General features: G+C 56.7%; 1 pseudogene; it reads right to left on the reverse strand.

Annotated features, from left to right (window-relative positions):
• LOC120972596 (uncharacterized) overlaps positions 1 to 21,167 on the reverse strand; it is a 39,918-nt pseudogene extending 18,751 nt beyond the window's left edge.
• Positions 21,168 to 22,039: the final 872 nt, after the last annotated feature.

The raw sequence follows: 22,039 nt of genomic DNA on the forward strand, positions 1-22,039 counted from the left end.
AAGATCAACTCATGGAGTGAGACGTTGAAACATCTCGAGTTGAGACACAAAACACATCGAGAGGGATGGAAGAACAAACAATGAGATTTGATTTGGTGGGCAACAATCCCACGCTTAGGTAGGATGGTGCATGGTTTCAAAGTAGCGAGGAGATAATTGCCACGATTCCATAACGGGGCACCTTGGGAAGGGTGACTCGTAGAACTATTCCTTAAGTGGCAAAAAGAATTACTTTTGATATAGAGATCATTGAAACTCTTTATACCAGCTTAAGGCAAATCATAGCAATTGTTTGGCGGAGTTCGAAGGAATGGCATACTCGGACTAGAATGGATGATGTGAACTACCTTGTTGAAGACAATGCAAGGGATGATTTGCTTGCGCGTGCTCTCAAGACCTTGAGCATTTCCATATTCATCAAGGTTTTACCATTATCCGTGTCGAGGATCCTGGCAACACAACATACTACCATGATGAACGGTGATGGAGGATGCAGGTGCAAAGGAGGACATAACTTTCTCAGATTTTTCCTTAGCAATGCCAAAGAGGCAAATCTGGATGATCGACCGAGAGACATTTAGCACTCCGCTTCTAATGTTCTCCTTGATGCACTAGCATATCCCATTCATAGATATGGTTTGATATCTAGAACATCAAGTAAAGGTCGGACTTCGGGTGCGCGGGAATCCATAGGGAATAACTAGTGGAATAAATCCTAAGAAATCCTTATGGGGAGGTGGCCAACTTCCTCAATCAAGATACTACAATAATAGGCCTTCCGGCTGGATGTGTTGGCCACGACATCCACTTTACCGGTTATCAAGAGGGCAATATTATAATTCTTGGGAAATGTTCCAACCATCATATCTGCCTGAGATTCAGATCTAGTTGGTTTCAGTATATTCCAGACTCATCAAGTCTAGAAAGAAAATTAAGGTTTGCAACACAAATCAACGAGAAGACGTTGCAAGATTCTCGGGAGATGGACTACGGTAGTAAGCTCCAAACCATGAGCTGGTTCTCCTGCAAACATGTGAACACGTTGTCCCAGACAAGCATGCCCACATGGTAGTCTTACAATGAAACACTACCGAGTTCTGGTTGGGAACCATCAACGAGGATATCGAAGTTCTTTCATAAGTCCGGATTAGCTCTTATGAAGGAACTCCTTCTCCTTGAACAAGTCAGTTAGTGGCTTGGTGTGCTAGGGATACATATAGAATGAAGGTTGCAAGTCTCCAAACCACGGTATACTTCGCACATATGCATGACTGACCTGGGATGATTCCAGAGGAAGCAAAACAAACTTTCTCGAATTCACGGCGGCAACTTGCATCTAATGCACATGAATTAGAGTAAGTCACTTCTTTCATCCAACATATGCTTCATGAACGGAACGCGAAGATAATGCTTATAAAGTTTCCAATACTAGCTGGATGTTCAACACGAGTCATGGAGAAGGTAGCAGTGTTGCTGATGGGCTCAACAACAATTCATCCAGGTTTCCATGGAGATGGAATTCCATAATTATGTGAACAAGTGATAGCATTGGTCAGACCCAAAAGATATAATGGTGTATGCTCGAGGGATCAACCACGAGTAAGACAACATTATGAACATCGTTGGTTCTGATTTGATTTGACGATAGCCCATGTTCAAATCAAAGTTTTGACAAGATGATAGACCCATCAACTGATCACAAGGACCAATCGATGAAGATATCACCTTTCTCCGACACACACACACACACAAGGATATCCCTTTGGAAATGAACTAAGTTAGACAAGCTTTTATCTTCCAGCTCTCCAAGTTGTTGTCTAGCTTAACCAACTAGCTCAAGGGTATCCAACACAGATTCTTGGAGAAAGAGTGGCTTATTGGAAAACCAACTTGATCACGAACTCAACATATCGGTCAGGGGACGACCTGGTGATACTTCCGTGAAGATATCTGGAAAATCATGAACCACCGACTTGTTATTAAGATCGAGAACAATCTTGCTTTTTAGGGCAAGACGATATGATCAACTGAGCAAGGGTTTGACAAAAATCCTAACTCATTGATTGAAGAGTGCACCAAAAATAAGGACTAGGTAGCACGATCAATCTTAGAATGATGATTCCATAATCAACACACCAAGAATGAGGTTATCGTCCATTAACCACCAAGCAACGGAGTTGCTAGGAGTATTGATTTCACACATCACAGTTCGCTTGTCGGTATTCCGGTTATAATAACACAGAGACCGAGGAATGAACGATGATGGCGAGGAGTATCACTAAATCAAGAATTCATAAGAGGTGGTGCAATTCTCATGACACTCTTGACATAAAGATGGTAACACTCCAAGGTAGAACAGAACAAAAACTGGATTGGCATTTGATCTGTGGAATACAACTACTTTGACCCAATCCCAGAGATGGACGAGGTACTGGAGTTTGTTTCTCCTAGTCATTCTGAATAGAACGGCTTGACGGACCACAAGGATAATAAGCATCGATAACACGAATGCACAATAACTCCTGACTATCAATTGATAGACGAGGGCCAGGATACAACTAAAGGGGGACAACTCAAAGGAACATATGTTTTTCTGAGTTGTGGATGCATGGATTAGTATGTCGAACCAAGTCCAACAAGTTTCTTCTAGATAACCCATGCAGAAAGGTAGGACTGGCAGAGTCACAATATGAATGGAGTACTCCTCAAGAGCGCCCTGGTTGTGATCTTTTGGTTAAAAGAACTTCCGCCATGATGGTTCATGGTATTGGAAGAATGAAATACCACGGACCTCGAGGACTAATGCAAAGGTTACTAATATCTTAAGGGAACTAGCAAGCACTATCAACAGGAGGTAAGTGGAGTGAATCTTGGGTTCAAGAACCCAGAAATAGAATGCCTACTAACTAAATGGCATCACGGGATGCTTTCGAGAATAATGGCCAGAATCCGCACACTGGGAATGCAAAGCATTGCTAGATTACTAAGTGGTTCTCTAAGACGAATGGGGTCATAATAATAGCTCCAACATATATGACGAGGTAACGGAGTACCTCAACACACTGGTTAGTGTGATTAATCTAGCCCAAGGAACATCGGAAACGGAAAGAAGGAATTGGCAAATGCTTCAGACTGTTTAGAAACCTGGGATGACTCGGACAGCATAACGGCTATAAATGCTCAAAGGATTTGAGACATCCTGCAAAAATGGTGGCATAACCACTTAGAAGCACAATATAAACTTCCGGGATCAATGGTCAACATACGGAAGTAGTAGGAACTGAACTGAGGCTTGAGACCAACAATCCTACGAGTCTACGGATTAGTAACACGTGATCCTGATAGAAAGATGAGAAGCCTAGTTCTTAATCCCCTTAGAAGAGAAGAGGGTGACTCAGATCAGAAGGGCATAAGGTAAAGGAGTAAAAAGAGCCTTACGTTCCCTCCCACAATCAATTCCCTTATATAACTAAAGCATTTCTAGACACAACTTCGACCAGTTTGGCTTGGTAATCCTACAGGCAGTCAGGCTCTGATACCAACGCTGTCGGGACCCCGATTCCAAGTCACACCGATCTAGCCTGTAACACCTCATATCACTTTGCGGCCTCACGCACGGTATTCCCACGGGTGTCGCCTTACCATGGCCCGGGACCATTTGCGCCTTTTGGCTCACGTATATGACAGTGTCGCTAGCATCCATATGACAGAGAACCCAGGCCGACATGGCTAGTCGTGAACCCAAAGCGGCACTAACGTATGGGGACAGGCATACATGAATCAACATCGAACGTGTCGGTCAGCAGCGTGCGAATTCGGGCTGTAGCACTGGGCTAACAGGACTCCGGGAACCCGGGCTGTAGCAGGCTAGGCAGGACTCCGGATGTCACCGCGTGACATTTCCCCGAAGGGACAGACACAGGAACGATATGAATCCCATGCCGGCCAGTCAGGTGTCCAGAGCAGTAGTGCTGGGCTAGCAGGACTCCGGTGAACCGGGCTGTAGCGGACTACTATGGCTCAAGGAGGCACTAGACTACATTTCCCCATAAGAGAGGCTGCTAAGGATAGACAACTAGATTGTCGGATCCCACACATACCAAGAATTTCAATCATACACACAATATGCTCGATATGTGCAAATACAACATGGCATCACAACAAGACTCTACGACTCAGAGTATTTATTCATTAGGCTCCGAAGAGCCAGATATTACAAACATGGGTCTCATGACCCAACATTCAGAGCATACAAGTCAAATCACATGCGGAAGCTCAACATGTCTGAGTACAGACATCTACAAATGAAAAAGGCTGAGAAGCCTGACTATTTACTAGATCCTGCCGAGGGCACAAGATCGTAGCTGAGGTATCAAGCTAAACGTCGAAGTCCACACGGAACTACTAGCGAGACTGACGTCTCTCTGCAAAACATAAAATAAGCAAACGAGAGTACAAATGTACCCAGCAAGACTTACATCAGAACTATCTACATATGCATCGGTATCAACAAAAGGGGTGGTGGAGTTTAACTGCAGCAAGCCAGCTTTGACTCAGTGGCTAACCTAACTACGACAGCAGGTAACTCTTTTGAGGTGGCGCACACGAGTCCACATATTCACCATATCAATACACCACTATGGATTCGCCCCCGTCTCCCTACGGGAACGCCATCCATAGCACTCACGCTTATCTTGCGCATTTTAGAGTATCCACTTTCACTTGTCTATGAACCGTTATAGGCAACCCAGAAGTCCATTTCCGCGGACACGGCTATTCGAATAGATGATGTTAACCCTGCAGGGGTGTACTTCGTCACACACGCTCTCGCCACTTACCACCATGTACACGTCGTGTACCTCGGCAACCTTCAAGCGGAAGCCTGGCGAGGGAGTCGGCCACAGCCTACCTAAACACTCAAGTCTCTAGTCCAGGTTTATCGCCTATTCAGGTTCCATCCGCAGGGAGTCCGGCCGAGGTTTCCACATACGGCCCCGAACGATGTGTGCAGGGTTCCCGAGACACCAAACGGGCGCCCGGTACACCGTGCCACGTGCCTACCGCATCACAGCCCACCCCTCGGTCAGCGCTGTCCATGGCCTCCAGCATACTACAAACACCAGAAACTACTTGCAACTCCTGGACAGAGGACAAGGGTGATTAAGAAGCCGAGAGGGTCCATTGGTTTCGGGCCCAATGCGTGGTAGTAACTGTATCATGGATCACAAACACAGAACTCAGTTCCTGAGGACGGCTTCAATGAGACAACCCACCATGTACTCCTACATGGCCTCTCACCGCTACCTTTACCAAATCGTGTTCACACACTTAGCTCACACACAGTAGGACATGTTCATCACCATTCCAATTCATCCCCGATGAATCAGGCCTGACTCAACTCTAAGCAGTAGCAGGCATGACAAACAAGCATGAATGAGTAGGCACATCAGGGCTCAAACAACTCCTACTCATGCTAGTGGGTTTCATCTATTTACTGTGGCAACGACAGGTCATGTAGAGGATAAGGGGTTCAACTACCACAACATGTAACAGTTGAATCGTTGTTGTCCTAATGTAGTAAAGAGAGCAGGAGCGAGAGAGTGGGATTGTATCGGAATGAACAAGGGGGGTTATGCTTTCCTGGCACTTCTGAAGATATTATAGTTCTTCATCGGTGTCATCGATCACGTCGTCGGAATCACGGCTATCGAGAGGGGACAATCACCAGCAAACAAGGAAGAACACAATCAATGCAATGCACAATATGATGCATGCTATGACATGGCAATATGAATGTGTTTTGGGCTAATGCAAGCTAGAACAGAATAGTTTGAGTTGAGTTGAACCAAAGATTCAAATTCACATTCAAACTATGAATTCAAATAGTGCATTATCATGTTTTCACCTATACAGCAGGTATAACTTAGTTTGACATGCATGAAAATGGTACAGATGGATAGATTGCATTTTTCTGATAATTTTTCATATATAAATTATTTCATTCTGAGCTACGGTTGATTTTATATGATTTTTAGAAGTTTATACTATTTCCTGGAATTTCCTGAATAAACTTAAATCCAGATAATGAGTTATTGCGTCAGCACTGCGTCACTGTGACATCAGCTGGTCAACAACGCCTAACCAGAGTCAAACCTGACAGTGGGACCCATATGTCATCGACTCAGCTAAATAATATAGTTAACTAGCCTTAAGTTAAACCTAACCAAAATGTCAGTGGGGCCGGGGCCCACATGTCAATGACCCAGGGGGGTCAAATCCCTGGTCAACCGGGGCTAAATCACCGGCGTTTAGCCGCCGGCGGCAGCAGACGCGGCGGGAGGGCTCGGAATCGCTCCTCCGGCGCCCAATCGAGCAGAGGAGGGCACGCGCGGGGAGCTGGGGCTCGCCCGCATCCAGAGCAGCATGCGGCAGCAGCGGGGACGGACGGAGCTCGCCGGAAACGAGCTCGAGGCGGCGCCGGCGTTCGGGTGTTTGTGGCTACGGGGCTGCAGTGGCCGTGGCAGCGCGTTCATGGCACCTACAGCAACTACGCGAGGCGGCGAGCATGTTGGACACGACGCCCGGGCTGTTTGGTTGTCGGGGCCGCGTCGGCGGCGGGCGCAAGCGGCGGCGGGTGCGGTCGAGCTTGGTGCGGTCGCTACGGCATGCGAGGAAGAGAACGGAGAGGGGGGAAACGGCCAGCAGCTCACCACGGTCACGATGAGCGGGTCGGCGAGGTCTGGGAGGAGCTGATGGAGACGGGAGGTCGCCGGCGATCTCGGCGGCCGAACGACGGAGACGAGGTCGGGGGCGACGCTTCGGGACGTTTGGCGGGGAGTGACTCGGTGGGGAGGAAGAGGGGGTCGAGGCGAAGCTTCGGAGCACATCTACGAGGCGAGGCAGTGGCTCTGGGCGCGGTGGTGCTCGTCGGTGGCGACGGCGCGCTCGGGCGGGAAGAACAGAGGAGGGGGAGAGCGTTTGGGGGAGAGAGAGGGAGAGACGGACGGCTCTGGGGGTCGCGTGGCATCGTCCAGACGCGTTGAGGCGGAGCCAGGCAGGCAGGGAGGGAGGAGGTGGCCGCGGCGTGTAGCTGCGTGCGTCGGGCACGCGCCCTCGCCTACTGGCGCGAGGAGGAAGGCGACAGGAGAGCGCCTGGTGGGCTGGGCCGCTAGCTGGGCCGGCCAGGTGGCTTTGGTGGGTGCCAGGTAGGTATCTTCTCTCTCTGCTTTCTGTTTTTCTAATTTGTTTTTGTTTTCTAATTATTTGCCTCTGTTTTGAGTTTAGGAAAAATACCAAGGCATTTCCTAAAATCCTGAAAATATTCATGGACACTTGCTGAATTATTTCAGTGGCCCAAAAATAGTTCCAACATTATTTGAACATTTAAATTATTTATAGCATTTAAATGCCCAAAAGTCAAATACAATAAGATTTAATTCAAAAATCCAGGATGGCCTAGAAATAGGTGCATCATTTTTGGCAGAGGTTTTCACCTTTAACAAAAATCATGAACTTTTCTAAAGGGCATTTGGGTTCATTGAAAATATTGTTTACTTGAACCTAGTTGAATGCATTTGGTGCTAGGGTTTCAACATCCCCATTTCAAGTTCCTTTGAAAATTAAACATGATGACATGAGGAACAAGCAAAAGTCAAACAAGGGCTGATCTGGGGCTGTGACAGGGACCCAGCCCGGCGTCCCGGGCACCGACAATACGGACCCACCGACTCGGCATATAACCGTTGTAATCCTGGGTGGGTTGATCTATAAAACCCCCCAGGAACCCACGCCTACTGGGGGAGAATGTAACGTAAGGAAACAAGAGACACGCAGAGACAAGCAAGCGTAGAACTAGCCACCCAACAACAATTCCGGAGGGAAGGAGCGGCCCAAGCCTTGGCCAGCTTCCTTCCCCCTCCACACAGCTCCAGGAGCAACATTGTATTATCCATAATCCAACCAAACTCGGCAGGACTAGGGGTATTATCTCTCCGAAGAGCCCCGAACCTGGGTATGTCCGGCATCCCGCGCCCGCGCATGCCAACCTCGCCTCTAGAGCCCACCAGCGCCCTCAAGCCTCCTCTCTTTAGCCATCCCTTGGCATCTGCCGTGCGCCCACCACGACAGTTGGCGCCCACCGTGGGGCAGCTCGAGGAGCTTGCAGGGAGCATGCTTCAGACGGGGCCCTTCTCCTACACCGACGAGTCCGTCGCGCTGGCGGACGGCGTCGTCGGCGCGCTCGCCGCCTCCTTCGCCGCGCTCCGCATCTCTGATGCGCTCGTGGCCGACGAGTGCCCCAGCGAGGAGCTCAACTACTCCGACTCTCCCCTTTCCCTCAGCGGTGGCATCGCCGCCGGGGGGATGGACGTCCATGTGGAGGTTTACGTCACGGGCGATGGCGCCTCTTCCTCGTCGAGCAAGACGAGGAAGGCCGCGGAGGCCAGAGCCGCCGCGGAACGGACCGAGCCGTCCGATCCATTGCGCACTGCGATGCAGAGCCTCTGCATCCCCATCGGCACCGACGTCAACGCCACCAACGTCGCCGAAGCCCGAACCTAGCTCGAGGATCGGCGCCAGCAGATGCTGGACCTGTCCGAGACGCTGGCCGCCACCAGGCGCCACTTGGAGGCCGCTCAGATGGAGAACGACGCCGCTCACGGGGTTACGCCCGCCACGGCCGAGCCAAGCCGGTCGCCGACGCACGCGCCCGGGGAGGAGCGATCGGCCGAGCCTTCGGCGCCGTCCGAACCGTCTACGAAACCCCAGTGAAGAACATGCGTGCTGCGGAGCCAGCCGCGGTCGGCCTCGACCAACTCGCGGGCGAGGAGCTCAAGGAGCGCATCAGGAGGATGTGCGAGCTCCTTCGCGCCACCAACGCCCAGCAGGATCGCCTCAACCAGCTCGCCAAGCCGGCGGGGTCCGGCTCCGCCCGTCTCGGCGGACCCGGCGAACTTCTGCACACGGCTTCCTCGCCACCCGGCGAAGGGCACTCCGGTCAAGCCCGGACTCGACGCAGCCCGGCCGCCACCGCCGCCGACGCTCTGGGCAACGAGCCCGCCCCAGAGACCCAGCGCGGACCCGGCCAGCTTGGCCGGCGTCCGGCTCCAACCGACCCGGCCCCTCGGGGCCTGGCCGCCAGTCGACTCGGCCCGCGCGCCATCGACGACGCCGACGCGCGCCACCGCCTCGATCAGCTCGCTCGCTCCCTGGAGGTGGAGGAGAGCGGCGCTATCGGGCCGGCGTGCTTCGGCCCACGCATCCGGGAGGAGCCCTTTCCGAAAGGGTTCGTGCTCCCCCGCGACACCCCCAAGTACAATGGGACTGTGAAGTCAGAAGACTGGCTCACCGACTACACCACGGCCATTGGCATCACCGGTGCCAATCGTCGTCTAGCCGTGCGCTACGCGCCGCTCATGCTCCAGGGGTCGGCCCGCACGTGGTTGAACAGTCTGCCGATGGGCAGCATCAACGCGTGGGTCGACTTCGAGGAGGCCTTTGTCCGCAACTTCACGGGGACCTACAAGCGGCCCGGTCGCCCTAGCCAGCTCGCCATGTGCGTGCAGGGCCCGATGGAGACGGGTCGCGAGTACCTCGCGCGCTGGACCGAGCTCTGAAACAGCTGCGAGGGCGTCCATGAAGTCCAGGCGATCCAGTACTTCGTCAGCGGGTGCCGAGACGGCACCCTCCTCAAGCACAAGCTCTTACGCTCCGGGCCGGCCGCCAACGCCGACTCCGCCATGAAGATCCAGGTGGCGCTGGACGAAGCTGGCAAAGCAAAGCCGGTTCCTCCTCCGAAGCCGGCCGGCAAAAGCAGCCGGCAGCAGGATAATCAGAACAACAAGCGCAAGGCCGACCAGCCGGCGCAGCGTCACGACAACCGGCTCGTCGCGGCCGCCGAGCCCGCGGCGGACCTGGCAGCGAAGCGCTGGCAGACCGACAAGATGGCATGGCAGCCCGCCATGAGTTTCGAAGAGATGCTCGACGCCCCATGAAAGCACCACAACGGTGCAAGACCCTCCACGCACACGCTTCGGCAGTGCGCCATCACCAAACGCATCATGAGGGGAGACGTTCCGCCTCCTCCGGCTCCGGCTCTAGCTCCAGGCGCAGGGCAACCGCCTCCGCCTCCACCGTCGCCTCCCGCCGGCGGCGCGATGCGGAACGACGCCTACCCAGACCAGAACGCGGCCTACGTCATCTTCACCAGCCTCGGCGACGACAAACGCAGCCAGCGCCTTCTTCGGTAGGAGGTGAACACTGTCATCCCGGCCAAGCCAGATTTCATGCCCTGATCGGATCGCCCGATCACCTGGACACGTGAGGACCACCCGGCAGTCATGCCGAGTCCGGGTGGGTATGCCCTCGTCCTCAACCCCACCATCGTCGCGCGGCGCACATGCAAGTTCTTTCGAATCCTCATCGACGGCGGCAGCAGCATCAACATCCTCTACCGCAACACGATGACCAAGCTCGGCCTCAAGGCCAAGGACCTGGAGCCGACCCGGACAGTCTTCCATGGCATCGTGCCCAGCCTTTCCTGCTCGCCCATTGGCCGGGTCCGGCTCGACGTCCTGTTCGGCGACAGCAGCCACTTCCGACGCGGACCGATCTGGTTCGAGGTGGCGGACCTGTCCAGCGCATATCATGCATTGTTGGGCCGGCCCGCGCTCGCCAAGTTCATGGCGGTTCCCCACTACGCATGCTTGAATATGAAGATGCCGGGTCCCAAGGGCCTCATTACCGTCACCGGCGACTACCGCAAGTCTCTGGAGTGCGCTCGAGACGGCGCCAAGCTGGCTGAGTCGCTGGTCATTGCCGAGGAGCGGCGCCAGCTAGACCGGATCATCGCCCTGGCAGGCGAAGCCTCCGATGCGTCGATCCTGACCTCGGACCCGGCCGACGAGGCCACCTTCAAGCCCTCCAAGGAAACCAAGAAGGTGAAGCTCAACCCTAAAGAACCCAGCTGCAGCAAGTACGTCGTCATAGGCGCCTGCCTCGACAGCAAATAGGAAGGCGAGCTCGTCGACTTCCTCCGTGAGAATCGGGATATCTTTGCATGGACCCCCAAGGACATGTCGGGTATCCCGAGGAAGTACGCCGAGCACAAACTTCATGTCCGCAAGGACGCCAAGCCATTCCGTCAACCCCTCCGACGATTTTCTGAAGAGAAGAGAAGAACCATTGGTGAAGAGGTCGCTAAGCTTTTGGCGGCCGGCTTCATAATGGAAGTGTTTCACCCCGAGTGGCTGGCCAATCCAGTCCTCGTCCTGAAGAAGAACAAGACCTCGCGCATGTGTATCGACTACACCAGCCTCAACAAGGCCTGTCCCAAGGATCCGTTCGCTCTCCCGCGGATCGACCAAGTCATCGACTCGACCGCCGGGTGCGAGCTCCTGTCCTTCCTGGACGCTTACTCCGGCTATCACCGGATTAAGCTGGACCCGGCCGATGCCCTGAAGATGTCCTTCATCACGCCCTTTGGGGCGTACTGCTACATCACCATGTCGTTCGGATTGAAGAACGCCGGCGCCACCTTCCAGCACTGCATGCAGAAATGCATGATGCCGCAACTCGGCCGCAACATCCACGTGTACGTAGACGACATTGTGGTGAAGACCAAGCAGCACCTCACGCTCCTCGACGATTTGAAGGAAACATTCGCCAACCTCCGCGAATACAAGGTCAAGCTCAACCCGGAAAAGTGCGTCTTCGGCGTCCCGGCCGGAAAGCTACTCGGCTTCCTCGTCTCGGAACGCGGCATTGAGGCGAACCCGGAGAAGATCAAGGCCATCGAGCGCATGTGCAAGCCGGCTCGGCTGCGCGACGTCCAGAATTTCACCGGGTGCTTGGCCTCGGTCAGCCGGTTCCTAAGCCGGCTGGGCGAGAGGGCGCTCCCCCTGTACCAGCTGATGAAGAAGACAAGTCCGTTCGAGTGGAATGGCAAGGCAGACGAGGCTTTCCAAGACCTCAAGCGCATGCTCTCCACCGCACCAGTCCTGGCCGCGCCGACCGACAAGGAGCCGCTGTTCCTCCATGTCCCGCGCGCGGAGAACGAAGCAGCCGACACGCTCGCTAAGATCGCCTCGTCACGACAGGCCATCCCATCCGGCGTCTCCCTCGAGCATCTGCGCAAGCCGTCCGTCAAGCCATCGCCGGACTCCGAGTCCATTCATGTTCCGGTCGACCCGGCCGCACCCCAAGTCGGCTCGGGGACTGCTGAACCCGGCCCGGGGGCTGCTCAGCTCGACCCGGCCACCATCACCCCGGACCCGGCCGTCGCCATCCCCGACCCGGGGGCTTCTCAACCCGGCTCGGGGGCTGCCGACCCGGAACCCACCCTGGTGGCCGTCTCCGCAGTGGTTGCAGCTCCATCTTGGGCTCTCCCAATATCAGAGCTTCTGAAGAACGGGGTTCTCCCCATGGACGAGACCGAAGCTCGGCAAATTCAGCGCCGGGCATCCGCCTACAGCATCATCAACAACGAGCTCGTCAAAGGCAGCTCTACCGGCATGTTCCAGCGCTGCGTCGAGCAGGATCGCGGCATCGACATCCTCCTCGACATTCACCAGGGCGAGTGCGGGCACCACGCCGCGTCACGATCCCTGGTGGCCAAGGCGTTCCGCCACGGATTCTATTGGCCCACGGCCCTCGAAGACGCCGAGTCGCTCGTTCTCAAATGTGAAGGGTGCCAACGCTTCAGCAAGCGCAGCCACCAGCCGGCGTCAGCACTCCGCACCATACCGATCGCCTGGCCCTTCGCGGTCTGGGGACTCAACATGGTGGGACCCTTCAAAACCGCTCGGGGCGGCATGACGCACTTACTGGTGGCAGTGGACAAATTTACCAAGTGGATCGAGGCAAGACCTATCAAGAAATTGGACGTGCCAACAGCCGTCCGGTTCATCAAGGATATAGCGATGCGCTACGGCATGCCGAACAGCATCATCACCGACAACGGCACCAACTTCGCCAAGGGCGCGCTCGAGCAATACTGCTCCGTCTCCGGCATCCGCCTCGACCTGGCCTCCGTGGCACATCCGCAGTCCAACGGGCAGGTCGAGCAGGCTAACGGACTCATCCTGTCCGGCACCAAGCCGCGACTCGTCGAGCCACTTATCCGCTCACCCGGCAGCTGGCTTGACGAGTTGCCAGCTGTACTCCGGAGTCTGCGCACCACGCCGAATCGGTCGACCGGGTTCACCCCGTTCTTCCTTGTCTATGGAGCTGAAGCCATCATCCCGACCGACGTCGAGTTCGACTCACCGCGCGTCACGATGTACACCGAAGCCGAAGCCAGAGAGGCACGCGAAGACGGCGTCGACCTGCTCGAAGAAGCGCGCCTTCTGGCACTTAGCCGTTCGGCTATCTACCAGCAAGGCCTGAGGCACTACCACAGCAAGAAGATCAAGCCCCTCGCATTCCGCGAGGGCGGCCTCGTCCTCCGACTCGTCCAAGAGCAGGCAGTCCAGCACAAGCTGTCTCCTCCATGGGAGGGCCCATTCATCGTGAGCAGGGCCTTGCGCGACCGCAACGCCTACTACCTCATCGACGCGCGCAAGTCAAAGAAGCGCAAGAAGGACACCGCTGGCGAAGAAACGACCCGGCCGTGGAACGCGGAACTCCTCCACCCGTTTTACTATTAGCCGCACGAGTGTATGTATCATCGCCTTTTGTAAACGCATGAAACTACGGGGTCCCCGAACGAAACTCGGGGGCTGCCTTTTGCCGACCAATTTATTGTGTCCCTTTTTTTCTTTTTTGCACCACCCTACCACTGAACCCGGCCACCGGCTCGACTCGGTCGACCCGGGGGCTCGGGGCAGGCCGGCTCGGTCGCCACCCCGCCGCCTTACTTGGTGATTCCATATAAAGTAGGGACGCCGCGGTCCCCCACTTCGCCCTAAAACCACAGATCCAGCTTTGGATGTCGGCGGGCAAGCACAACGGGCCAAAGCTCCTTTATGATTCATACACTAAGTCAAAGGCCGCCGGGTCGACCAACCCGGCCCGTCGCTCATCAAATAAGTAGCCGCACGACCGGCTGCTCGCCAACCGGCCAAGCCGGCCCAGTGGGTGTTTCGCTCTCGCTCAACGCTTCTAAGGACCCAAGTCCTGCGCGCCCCTCTCGAAGAATCGAACTCCTTGTCACGGACCGGAGCCTCGGCCGTCTGACTCGCGCGGGGGGGGGGGGGAGGTTTGAGAGAGGACAAGCGCATGAAATCGGTTCGAAAAAGCGGAAGGCAAAGAGCAAAAAAGCACTAACGACATTCACACACAAATATTTAAAGCAAAGGCCCACGGCCCGAGTTCATTACACCCCAAACAACCCCCAGTGGGTGGGTGGACCTGCTACTAAACAAATTCTGCGTAAAGTATCTCAGGCATCTCCAGCGCCGCGTCACGACGTCGACGGCCCTTCTCTGACGGCCTCCGGGTCCGGCGTGACACCGGTGTCCTCCTCAGCATCCGCATCGCCGTAGACGCCCGTCTCCTCCGAGCTCCCCTCCGGGTCATGGAGAAGCAAGCCGTAGTCGTCGCCAGCCACGGCCCTGCCGTCTTCCGTCCGCTCCTGATGGAACTCGTCGCAGAAGGCGAACTCGGCGATGTAGCTGGCCCGGGAGGCAATCCGGCCGGCTTGCTCCTGCAGCAACTGCTCCGAACCAGCGTGCTAGCCCATCAGCGCGTCCAGCTGAAAATCCGGATGCCAAGACAACGCGAACCGAAGCGCCATCTCGGCACCGGCACGGGCGGCGGGAACACGCCACTCGCCAAGGCGGTCCGAGCCCATCTCCAACCAACGCGCCAGGCGCGAGAAGCTGCGCGGATGGACGGAGTCCGGCCACAGGGCCGTTGTCATCGCGGTGCCAGCCTGGGACAGCCGCTTCATCTGCGCCCCCACGACCCGCAGGCGGGCCTCCGCAGCGGCGATGATCTCCGGGAAGGTCCAGGCCACCCGCGGATCTGTCCCAGACCCGGCAACGCCGGTTGGGTCACGCTGGTAGCGGACGGCTTCCTCCGCCAGCCGCTGCGTCTCCGGGAAGGCCCCTGCCACAAAAGAAGAAGCAAGATTAAAAGAACAACAAGGAGGAAAAGCCGGGTCCCGACCCGGCAAATTACAAAGAGCAGCACTTACTGGAGAAGGACTCTTCCAGGTGCTGCGCCTCAAGCAACGTACCACGCCGCTCCCGCTCCACGACGCGGTCGCGCTCCCCGAGCGCCTTCTCCACATCGGCCGCCTTAGCAAGGGCCGCCTTCAGCTCGGCATCCTTGTCTTCGTCCGCCTTCTCGGCCGCCTCACGGTGACGAGCCTCATCCTGACGAGCCTCCTCGGCCGTGGCGGCCTGCTCCCGCAGGCGATCCACCTCAGCCTGGAGCCGGCCCTTGTCGTCGGCCAGCTGGCCGCGCTGCTGGTCCGCCTCGACCAGGTCCCGCTGCGTCTCTGTCACCTTGGCGGCGTCCGCCTTAAGGAGCTCCACCTCGGCCTCGAGGCGGCTCTTGTGACCCGCCAGCTGCTCTTGCAGCCGGTTGGCCTCGTCAAGAGACCGTTGGGCCGCGGCCGCCTCCGCCCTCGCCTGCGCCGCCTCAACGCCAAGGCGGCCGAATTCAGCAACAAGTCGGTCGTAATGATGACCGGCCCGGAGCAGCCGGGTCCGCCAAGACTGTACCTCGGCTGCAAAAAGAAAAAGTTCAGCAGAAGAAAAAAGGCAAGACTTAAGATTTGGCCCAACTACTACGTAGTTGGCCCGAATCTCGGGGGCTACACCCAGTGGGTGCGCTAGCGCGCCCCCACTAGAAAAGAGCACGAACGTACCTGCGGCAACGCGGAGCTCCTCCTCCTTGGCAGCAAGCCGCTCCTTGAGCTCCCGATGCTTGCCCAGGAGACGGTTGAAGGCGGCAACCCGGAAGGCATCAAGATGCTGAAGAAAGACAGAAGTCAGAACAAGGCCCGGCGATCTAAAGATTCGACCCAACTACTACGTAGTTGGCCCGAACCTCGGGGGCTACACCCAGTGGATGCGCTGGCGCACCCCCACAAAGAAGAAATTACAAGGAAACAAAAGAAGAAAGACTTACCAGGACGGCGCGCTCCAGGTCGCGCGTCCGCTCCGTCTCGGCCTGGACGAAGGCCTCAAGCCGTTCCGTCCGGCCTCGCAGGCGGCGGCTGACGGCATCCAGCGCCGCCTCCTCCTGGGTCTGAGGCCCGAAGACGGCCGCGCCCCCGCTCCGCGCGGGCTGCGGCACAGCCGCTCGACGCTCGCCCTGCCGAGGCACCAAGGCGTGCCCCCCCGCTGGCCGCTTGCGACGCGGCCAGCACCTCCTCCGATGCCCCTCCCGGCGCCGACGGCGACCCGGACGCCGGGACGCCCTGCGTCGCCACCTCAGGCACCGCCGGCCGCAGTGCCTCCTCCATAGTCGACGGCGCCTCCGGCGCCGCCGCCTGCGGCATCTCCTCCAGGACGCCGCCGCCTCCACCACCATCAGCCCCCGCGCGATCGACCACGTCGGCTCACGGCGGGGTGTCGCCCCCCACCTCCACGACCTCCTGGTCGAGGATCAACACCTCAGCTCGGCCCCCACGGCCGCTCTCCCTCACCGACGATGGCTCAAAGACCGTCGCCGCCACCACCGTGCCCTCCGGCATCTCGCGCCAGGCCGGCTCCGTGCCGGATCGCGCCCATGCCGCCGCCGCGTCGGTCCAAGCCTGGACCGACGCCGCCTCCAGCTCCGCCTCGGCCCGGTTCCTGTCCCGCCAGGCTAAGGCCTCGGCGTCGTTCGGGTCCAGGCCGAGGTCCGAGTTGCCTCGTCCCTCCTCCCCGGCCAGGCCGGCGAGGTCGGACCGGCTCCTGCGGAACGCGGCCCCCTCGGCAGCCGCAGCTCCGCTGCCGCCCTCGCCAGTGCGATGGGCGACCTGAAGAAGAAGGCAGAATAAGCAAAAAGAGATAGCGCTGGCTCAAGAACTCCAGGCGCAAGCAGGAAATGAAATTTACCCCGTCAAGACCGGGACCGGGGTCGGCCTCCCGCGCTTCTTCTTGGCCGGCCTCCCAGGCTCGGCCGGGTCCGCCGCGCGCTTCGATCCCCGGGGTCGCGACGCTGTCCTTTCCATGAGGGCGGCTCGGCGCCGCCCCATGCGAGGACCCAGCTCCGCCCACGTCGCCGCCTCCCCCACCCAACGCCGCTACACCAGCAACCGGTGTCAGCGTCGCCTTCACCGCGACATGATCAACAATTCAAGACAAAACGAAGAAGGAAACATGCAAGACTTACCAGCACGGCGCCCAGCGTTGGCGGCGGACTCGGCCACCTCCTCGCCGCCTTGGGCCGCGGGCTCCTCTGGTGCCACCGGCACCACCTGCGACGGAGCCCGGGCGTAAGGATGCCGGGTCGCGTTCAAGAGAATCTCCCGCGTCGCGTCAGGGCGAATAAGAAGATGCGCGGCGGCAAAGTAAGAAGACCAGACGCTCACCTGCGGCGCCGGGTTCGATTGGCTATACGGCGCTTTGCCGAATCGCCAATCCTCTCCAAGGTTGGCCTTGGAGATGTCGTTGACGCCGCGCGCGACCTGCTACGCAGACAGCCGCGTCGACCCCATTCGGTTGGAGTCCTGCAGGCCAATCATCTCGCCAACGAGGCAAGAGCGCCTCTGAAGCGGAAGGACCCGGCGGATGATGAACGCGGCGAGGAGGTCCATGCCGGTGAGCCCCTCCTGCGTCCTCATCACCGTCACCCGCTCGCAGAGATTGACGATCTCCTGCGATGGGCGCCGGAGCGAGTAGCCCCAGTTCACCTTCGCCCGCGGCGGCGCGATGACGAAGGGCGGAAGATTAATATGGTCCGCGCCATGGTTGCGGACGTAGAAGAAGGAATTCTGCCACTTCTTGGCAGAATCCTCGAGCGGGATCTTGGGGAAATCCGCCCCGGACCGCTTCGAGATGACGGTGGCGCCGCAATCGGCGAACTCCCCGGCCGACGGGCCCTGCTGCTTCAAGGAGAAGAAGCGTGCCTAGAGGTCGATCGTCGGCTCGACCCCCAGGTACCCCTCGCACAGGGTCACGAAGCCGGAGAGCTGGACGATGGCGCCGGCGCCAAGATGGTGCGGTTGAAGCCCGAAGAACTCCAAGAATGCGCGGAAGAAGGTGCTCACCGGCAGCCCGAACCCGCGCTTGAAATGCGTGAGGAAGACGACGCGCTCCTGCCCCTCGGGCCGGGGCCTCTGCTCGCCGCGCGGCAGGCAGACGCCAACTTCCGTCTCCCGCGGCAAGCGCCGCGAAGCTCGAAGCTGCGTGATGTCCTTGGTGGTGACGTTGGAGCCCATCCAGGAGCCCGACGGCAGCGCCATGGACAGAAGCGGGAAGGAGAAGATGAACGACGGAGGAAGCTCTGCTCGGGACTGCGGGCGCAACAGTGCGTCGATGAAAAAGAGCAGAGCACGAGCAGGGGGACAGGAGGGCGCGAGCGAGAATGGTGTCCGCCGCCCCCTTGCCCCCCTCAATTTATAAGCCCCGGTTCAAACGTGGGGAAGTGGGATCGTCTGCACGCGCCCGTCTCACTACCCCGCAATAAGTGCGCACGTACGCGCACACTAACTGCTCGGGGAAGTGCAACCGGCCCCCAGACGCCACAATAAATCCGCGCGCGTGGCCCAAGGGCGCCCGGCGGCGGGCCCCTGGCCCGTCGCCCAGTCCCGTCACGCGCATGGCCTGCCAGGCCCCTCCGGCTTCCGGGCGCCACGTGGCGCCTGCGCGAAGCCCAAGGGATCGCCTCAAGATTCGACGAACTCCTCAGTTCCCGCCACGGCCGGGATGCCGCGAGCCGGTTTCCGAGAAAACCGGCACACAGTGGGTGTCGCCGGACCCGGCGCCCGCAGAATCCGCCGTGCTCAGGGGGGAAACTGCGAAGGCCCACTCATCAGAAGACGGCGGACCTTCACAGCTTCGGGGACTACTATCGGGGGGATGAACCCCGGGCAGGCAACGGAACCAGGATCCTTTTTGAAAACAGCGGGGCCCGCACCACCCCGCAACCCGGCACGCGCCTGGCCGAGTCGCTCGACCCGGCAGGGCCCGCAACCCGGCCAAACCCTCCGACCCGGCAAGCTACGTCAACCCGGCCACAGCAACTGGCGCAAGACGACTCGACCCGGCGCAACCAAGGCTTCCACGGCAAGCCAGCCCCACCCGTGGCGTCCACGACAACCCAGCCACGGGTCAGCTCCCGTCGCATCCAGGCCGTACGATGGGACGAGACCTGAACCACCGATGACCAAGACAACAGTGTTTCCACCCATGCCTATGGTCAGCCGGGGCATGGCAACAGTGCCCCTCACCTACCCGCTGACCAAGGCTGGCGTGGCAATAGTGCTCCCGCCCTCACCGCTGACGACAGCAAGCGGCCACCTGACGGAGAGCACTGTACACGACTCGACTCGGCCACGCCCTGACGATGGACAAGACGGCGCACAGTCCCCGTAGGCACGCGGGGCCCACACCTAGGGGAACCCGGCGAACCACAAGCCCACAAGCGGGACCTAGCCCGGCGTCCCGGACACCGACAATACGGACCCACTGACTCGGCATATTACCATTGTAACCCTGGGTGGGTTGATCTATAGAACCCCCAGGAACCCACGGCTACGGGGGGAGAATGTAACGTAAGGAAACAAGAGACACGCAGAGACAAGCAAGCGTAGAACTAGCCACCCAACAGCAATTCCGGAGGGAAGGAGCAGCCCAAGCCTTGGCCAGCTTCCTTCCCCCTCCACACAGCTCCAGGAGCAACATTGTATTATCCATCATCCAACCAAACTCGGCAGGACTAGGGGTATTATCTCTCCGGAGAGCCCCGAACCTGGGTATGTCCGGCGTCCCGCGCCCGCGCATGCCAACCTCGCCTCTGGAGCCCACCAGCGCCCTCGAGCCTCCTCCTCTCTTTAGCCATCCCTTGGCATCTGCCGTGCGCCCACCATGATAGTGTGCAAGACCCAACCTGTCGTCCTCCATGGCCATGAGTATAGTGGCACCGACAAAGACATCCTCCACCGGTGGCCCATCAAGCAGTGATAAGCAATTAGAGCTCAAGTTGTACTTGAGAATTCCTACGCAAACATCAACATAATATGAAAGTATGAAGTAGAGTGAGTCTTCGATGAGGACTGGGGGGATTGATTCGATGCATGCCTCAAATGGAACATGAAGACCGGAAGAATCTCTCCACCGCTTGCTCCATGGTTCAGAGCATGGCTTGCTCAGAAATTTAGAGCACGGATTGCTCCAATTGCACATCTCTGGCAGGGACACACCCGCGTATGCAACACAATCATCCTCGTCCTCGCCCTCTCCCACATACAAGTAGGAAAATACCAACCGGAACGGGCCCTCATGACACTGGCGGTGGTCACATCCGGTCATAGCACAACGCACAGCGGCTACACGGTTGTCGGCCACCATGTATCTTTTGGGCGTGTGCACCTCTGTCCAGCGGGACGTCATGGGGTTCCGAATGATGAACTTCGTGGATCTCCGACCCTTTTCCCCAAATAGGACATGACCATGTGGGCAATCCCATACATCATACTTCGACTCGATCCGGTCATCCTTGGATATGCATGAGCCGGATGTTGTGGTGGGAATAAAGTGTGATACAGGTTCTTCCTCCTCCTCCTCCGAGTCGGAGGTGTCGATCCGATTACAAAAGAATCCCAACATGGAGAGAGCTCCATGGAACTCTCGATAGCGGTTCTGGAAGTTAGGGCTGGTGAGAAGGCTGAACCAGAGCTTACTTGCAAGTGAGGCGCGCACGAGGAATGAGGGCTCAGCTGGCGGGAAGCGGAGGAAGATCTCCTCGAGAAGCTCGTCAGGCAAGGATGGTGCTGCTAGCGGCGGCGTGGTTGTTGGCATGGAGGCGAGGGTTTCGGGTGGGGGAGAATTTGATGAAGCAAATAAATGTGGCCGCGGATGTAAGGGTTTGTCCAACATATGGGGTCAGAGTGGCAGCAAGAGGGGGTTGCTCTCGTTGTTGGCTTGTAGCTGAGTTGTCTTTTTAAGAATGTTTAGTTTTGTACAACCAGATAAAGAGAACAACAAATCCATACCAAATAAGACATATACCCATATTCAAAATGAAAAGGCTCTTGATATAAATAAAAAAAGCTACTCACATTCTTGACCATCTCGCAGCCCCTAATCCTTAGCCTCTCTCCGTCTTATCCTGAACAAAAATAGTTGCGAGTTTTGCTTTGGTACCCCCCCCCCCCCCCCCTCAAAAAAAAAAGTTTACAGTTGATCCTGAATATGTATGAGAATACCCTTTTAAGTAACTTTAAGATTCATGCAAAAAAATTGGGAAGAGGGGGTACTAAAGCAAAACTCAATAGTTATTATTAAAATCCACCATAATATGTATGATTTATGGGTAATTTTTGTCGAGCACATGCTACACAACATCAAAATGTCTTAGAACAATACTCCTAAAAACCATATTAGTCGTACAAATCAACAATAAAATATATCCGGTCCACCTAATGGATGCGAATATATTTTGCTTTTTCGATACTTTATGCACACCTCTCATTTTCTTGTAACCGGTAGTTGTGCCGAACAAACCACACATATTATTTACTTCAATTGAACCTCATTTGGAAGAAAATGTAACATCTTCTATTGAATTAAATATGAATACATAATCAGTACACATGGCACAACATAACAACACGCACGAGTTGAAATCAAACAACAAACACCATACAACAATAATCAATGCCATAGATGGACGGATGAGGCTAGGCGGCAGTGACGGCGGTCTTCATGCCAGACTGGCAGTGTACAGGGATGTTGTAGATGAACTGATGAAGTAGTTTGTGCCGCATGCCAGGGAAAAAGTCTAAAATAAACCTTGATTTCGTTCTCCTAGTCTAAATTAAACCTTGAACTTAAAATCCTTGAAATTAGCACCCTATACTCTTTAATCCTGGTCTATCCCGAATGATTTTTTAGTAACTACTCCCTCCGTCCTATAATATAAAAGCGTTTTTTACATTAGTGTA

The sequence above is a fragment of the Aegilops tauschii genome, chromosome 1, assembly GCF_002575655.3.
Source record: "Aegilops tauschii subsp. strangulata cultivar AL8/78 chromosome 1, Aet v6.0, whole genome shotgun sequence".
Classification (NCBI taxonomy): Eukaryota; Viridiplantae; Streptophyta; class Magnoliopsida; order Poales; family Poaceae; genus Aegilops; species Aegilops tauschii.